This window comes from Tachysurus fulvidraco, chromosome 6 (genome assembly GCF_022655615.1).
Source record: "Tachysurus fulvidraco isolate hzauxx_2018 chromosome 6, HZAU_PFXX_2.0, whole genome shotgun sequence".
NCBI classification, from domain to species: domain Eukaryota; kingdom Metazoa; phylum Chordata; class Actinopteri; order Siluriformes; family Bagridae; genus Tachysurus; species Tachysurus fulvidraco.
Window position 1 is genome coordinate 6,222,863 of NC_062523.1, and position 6,047 is coordinate 6,228,909.

A 6,047-nucleotide genomic window follows, 5' to 3' on the forward strand; every position below is an offset into this window, starting at 1 on the left:
TCCTGCAGTCCAACAATACCATCATTTTTCATGCAGTACCATCAGAGCGGTGTCTGATTGGCCCCAAATGACCCCAAACATACAGCCAATGTCAATAAAAACTGTCTTCACCATATAGAAGACCAATGAGTCATTGAAGAGATGATTTGCCCCCATGGAGGCCTGATCTCAACATCATCGAGTCTGTTTGGGATTACATGAAGACAGCCTATGTCCACAGAAGTTCTCTAAGATATTTGGAACAACCTACCTGCTGAGATCCTTCAGAAACTGTGTGCAGCATCAGTTTTAGTGCATCTAGAAGAACTGATGCTCTATTGCAGATACACCAATGTGGTTTTCTTCTGTTTATTTACCTTCCATTTTGTAAATTGACAACAATTTCTATCTTTGATAGCATTACTTTACTGAAATTTACTTTAAATATATATTTTTAACATCTGCCTAAAACTTTTGCACAGTGTGTGTTTATCAAAAGTAGGTTCCTCTTTTATAACCAGTCATTCTGCAGTCATAAAGCATTAATAAATAACTTTTCATGAAAGAACATATTCAGTAACGGCAACAAAAGTCTTTTGTGTCCAATTGCTGCATTAAACCCACTATGAGTCATATGATAATTAATATGTCCTGATAATCGCTATGAAAGCACATGACTGATTAGGATTCAAACATTATACAACATTTTCATTCCTGTTTTGTTTATTCATTTGGCAGACAAAAGGCAGTAACAATTATGAGGCAGAATTCAGTCACAGGACAAAGCACAGTAATAGAAGATTAAAAGAAAAGTCTGGTAAGGAATCAAATGCAATGCAATAGAAATCCAACCCCTTTCTGTAATAATCCTTTCCCTACTTCATGAACTTTATACTTTAGCCAAGATTAATAGTTTACTGGATCTCATTTTTAACTAAAATAGTATAAAGATTAAAGTGTAATTGTTTCATCATCTTCATCGTGATCATCATCATCGGCATAAATTCCAGTGTGTTTCTAAAAGAAATGGAGAACTGAATGTGGTATAAGCTAGATATTTACAGCAAAGAGTACATATAAAGACTCAAGTACCTATGCTAAATAAGCCTCTATAGTTCCAGAACAAGAATAAAATGTCAGCTCTCCAGTGGGGCAACAGAAAGTGGTTCATCCAGTTGTTGGATCATTGTGAGTCAAAGAGAGCAAAATTGGCCTTGTCTGGGTGGGAGGGATGGTGTACTCTCTCTGAGCTGTCAATCACAGAGATACTAGCCAATCGTGTGTGTCTGTGAGTTCATGTATGCGGAAGAGGGCAAATAGCACTTTCCTCTAAAGGGCTTTTTACACTGTACTTACCCCAGGTTATTGATTTTCTGAACCTTGATTCCAACCCCAGGTAGAGGAAAGTTTCACTCGTGTAATTTGGAGGTGGGTTCTTTTAATGGAAATGATAAAACTCTGAAATCAGAAATCGAACAGTGTTTTAGAACAGATAGAAAAGAAGAACAGAAGCATTTATATTGTCACATATACATTACAGCACAGTGAAATTCTTTCTTCGCATATCCCATCTTTGGAGGTTGGGGTCAGGGTGGAGGGTCAGCCATGATACAGCGAGAGTTAAGGGCCTTGCACAAGGGCCCAACACAGGCAGTTTTGGCAGTGCTGGATCTTGAACCCTGATCCTCAACCCAAAGCCTTAACTGCTTGAGATTCTACTGCTCCATGTTCTAACTCATATCCTATGAAAACCAGGATGTAGAAGAAAAAAAGACTCAGTAATGTCATAAGGCAAATGAATGAACATTATAAGAGTGTGTGCCATCGAGAGTGAAATTCACTTTGGGACACTAAAAAATTCGTAGAAGGTGGATTTCATCAAACATTGGAATGTACAGTGTAAATCTTCAGATTATGAAGAGCCAGGATTAATTGCTAACAGGAAGACTACTCATCAGAAGGTTGGGAGTTGGAATCCTAACGCCAGACCTGGCCTAATAAGCAAGGCCCTTAACCCTGAATTGCTCAGCTGTAAACGAGATAAATGTAAGTTGCTCTGGATAAGGGGGTGTCTGCCAAATGTTGTAAATGTAAATGTAATTGTTAACCCTGGGTGAATATGAGCAGTGTGAAACCTCAAACAAGAACCCAGGCTTCTGTCACCCGGAGTTTACAATTACCCTTTGAACTAAAAACATTTGAGTGTGTTGTGCTGCCCTGAGGAGTAATAAAGATGCAGTTTCTCACAAAGTATGTGTTAGCCTTTATCCTCCCTGGTTGGTAGCTAATGTGTGTGTTGGAGAGCAAAAAAAGAGATAATGTAAAAAACTAACCAAGGATTGCTTCCACTTTTGAAAGTAGAATAAAATAAACATTTAATTATTTCTTTTTCAGGAACCAACAAAAGCTTATCGAAAGATTTATCTAAACTTATCTAATGTTGACCTTACGGCCTCCTGGTTATTGTACAGTACAATACCGCAACCACGAGTTACTACAGTACTCCAAATGTTTAATTACACTTAGTTACACTAGTCTAATGTACAGGCCAGTTAACACATAGGACTGATCGCTAGCACCATTACAAATTTGCTCTTTACACAGTGAGCCAAAAGCCTTATTTAATGCTCTTAATATCACCATTTCCTTTCTGTACAGGCGCATTAAAGCTCTTGATCCCTGCTTTTATACTCGATTCATATCAAGGCCAAGCGCTTCTCTTGGATTTCACTTTTCTAGCAGCTGGAGGGATAAAAAATGCACGATAGAAAATGTTTATGTTTTTGCGTTGATTCCTTGAGGCTACAGGTCAGAGGATTTTCCTAACTTGGCAAGAAGAGAAGGAAATACACATAAGAGGATTAAGAGGTTTTCCTGCATTATTTAAATACGCAATTGCAAGATGAGACTCAATGATTTGTAATTCAGTTAATAATCTCAGATAGTGTTGAACAGCCTGCAGTCATTTACATACTGTAAAATGAATTCAAAGTTTTAGAGACAAAAAGTTGGACAGCTCAAACCCAAACACAGAAGCAGAGCCACAACTAAACATCTGGAATTGTACAAGTGCTACTTAGACTTTAATGTCATTAACCTGATTAATGCATGGCTACGTAGCTAAGAATATACATATTTATAAATTATTATTACTGGAATGAAACACCAGGACCAGAAACAGGAGTTAGTATTGAACATGTAACAGGCAAGGGTTATTGCATCATAAAACACAAGAGCCAATCAGATAATCAGATGCAAATATAGGCCAGACTAAATATGCCTTCACATTTAATAATAAGTCATTCTAATATAAAGAGCATAAGCAGCAATAATCGAAAGTCGATATTTGGAACACATTTCCTTTAAAAATAGATCAGCAATCTCATGTACACTTGTAAGAAAAATGGAGAATCTGCCAGTGCTAGAAAGTTTCACAAGCTTGCTTTTGTTTTTAGAGGACAGCCTTTATTATGTTGGGTTTATTTTGATAATATTATGTAATAATATGTAATATTAGATTTAAGTGGATCTTGATATTTGGACAGTATCAAACACTCGATCATCACAATACACACAGACATGCGATGTAGCATATGTCTGTAAAACTGAGCGAGCGTGGTGCAGTACAGTAGTGTGGCGTGTCTGCTACTTCCGATTTGTCACACATTATGCATTTTCAAGCAGTTGTGTCGAATTTAATGATATTGCTATCAAGCTTAGTGAATGGGATTGCACATGCAGGCTATAAAATATGAAATATGGGACACAACATGATATTTGCAATGCTGATTAAAACTGAGTGAATATGATGTAATGTTGAGTAACATTCTGGCAACTTGTGAGGCTTAAAGCGAACTATTTTTTTTGGAAGAAAAAAGAAAAAAAAACAAGTGCATGAGCGGTGGAATGTAGGCTGTTGAATTTGTAATGCACAATTAAGGTAGGTTAGTGGATTAAATGTGTAAAAGCTTTTGTGTCACAGTACTGGATGGGTGGAAAAAGTACAAGCAAATATGAAGTATATCTATATATATATATATATAAATGATAGATAGATAGATAGATAGATAGATAGATAGATAGATAGATAGATAGATAGATAGATAGATAGGGGCACTGGTGACAAGCAGTTAAGGCTATGGATTGTTAATTAGAGAATTGGGGTTGAAGCCACAGTACAGCAGCTGTCACTGTCGGGCCCTTGAGCAAGGCCCTTATTAATCCTCTCTGTTCCAGGAATGCTGTATAAACATAAAGGCTTCTGTTCTATTCTACATAGATACATAAAGTGAATTGTTGTTTGAGTTTTGTGGAAGTAAACCCAGTACAACACCACCACCAATGACTGTAAAGAATATCCAGATAAAATATCCAGAATGACATAAAGAAGTGACACTGGGGCTGATTTCCTTCTAGCCCAGACCATAGATTCATGCAGCTCACCAGACAGTTGTTTCAGCTGTCAACAAGTGAGGATAATTTATTTCAATGCCACATCAGAATGGTGTGAAAAATCAAAAACATCCTGCAAGCAGATGGTCTGCAGCTGAAGGTCTGCTGAAGCACCTTGGAGGTTATCAGAGGAGATTGACCAGACTGCTTCGAGCTGACAGGAACTCTAGAGTAACATATAATCACTCATTCTTTTCAAACATGGTGAACAGAAAAGCAGCAACTAAGAATGAAGAACATACTGTATTAAAACTATAAGCTACAACATCAGAAGACTACATCAGGCTCCAATTCTTTCAGACAAAAACAGGAATTTGAGGATATCATATGCACAGACTCACCCAAACTGGACAGTTAAAGATTAGAAAGAAATCATTTTGTCTTTTTCCTGTCTTCATCTGTCCACTTTGGATGAGACTGTTCCCATGATAGGGTCAAATTCCTGTTCTTGGCTGAAAGGAGTGGACCCTGATGAGGTCTTCTGCTGTTGTAGGCCATCCACCCCAATGATTGATGTGTTGTGTGTTCTAAGTTGCTTTTCTGCTCACCACAGGCTGATTATCTGAGTTACTATAGACTTCCTGTCAGCTCAAGCCAGGCTGGTCATTCTCTTCCTATCTCTCACATCAACAAGGTGTTTTATCCTGCAGATCCTCTACTCACAGGATGTTTTTTGTTTTTTTCACACCATTCTTTTACTCTACAGACTGCCGTGTGTAAAAATCCCAAGAGATCAAATGCCAAGAGTCACAGAGATCACATTTTTCCCCCAGTCCTGTTAAAGTGACAGGTTAGTGTAAGTATTAGCCATTTTATCTAATCTATAAAATGTATATAAGCTAACGTGCGTCCACATGGCGTGTTCCTTGCTAATGCATGTAGCATTTATGTGCATCTGAATTTCTGACCATGACACATTGTTCCAAACGTTGCTGATAGAGGCGTTATATACGAAGATCAAAACTAACGAAGAATGTATATTCATAATTAGTAGCCATGTCAAATCTGCATCCCACTTTTGCCTTTTCTTTGCTGCCCCCTTGTGTATTAGCCCTTTACAACTCTGGCAATGCTCCATAACGTGTAAGGCATGTAAACAAAAGCTTTGCTTCAACTCGCACACATGCAGTTAAACTTGCATTCTTGCGCAGAATATGTACAGGCCCGAGGGCGACTATACTGTAAATGATGCATGAATGATAAGATCAAAATCGAATCACTAATAGTTTTGAAAATATACTAGATCATTCATAAGGCTAGATCATTCTGCATGTTTCTAAATAGTTCAAGATGACAGAAACACATGTCTGTTACGTGGCACACAATATTTGGCCAAAAGTTGACACTAGACTGTCACACTCATCCCATTCCAGATATAGTCCCCCTTTGCTATAATGATAAGCTTCACTCTATTTCACTAGATTTGGCTGTTGGGATTTGTGCTCTTTAAGCCACAAGAGCATTAGTCAGGTCAGACCCAGATGTCAGGTGAGGAGGCAAGGAACACAATCGGTGCTTTAAAGGTGTTCAGTGGGATTGAGTCAGAGTCAGGGATCAGTGCAGGACACTCAACGTCTTCAGATCAAGTCAAGAAGCTTTTATTGTCATTTCAACCA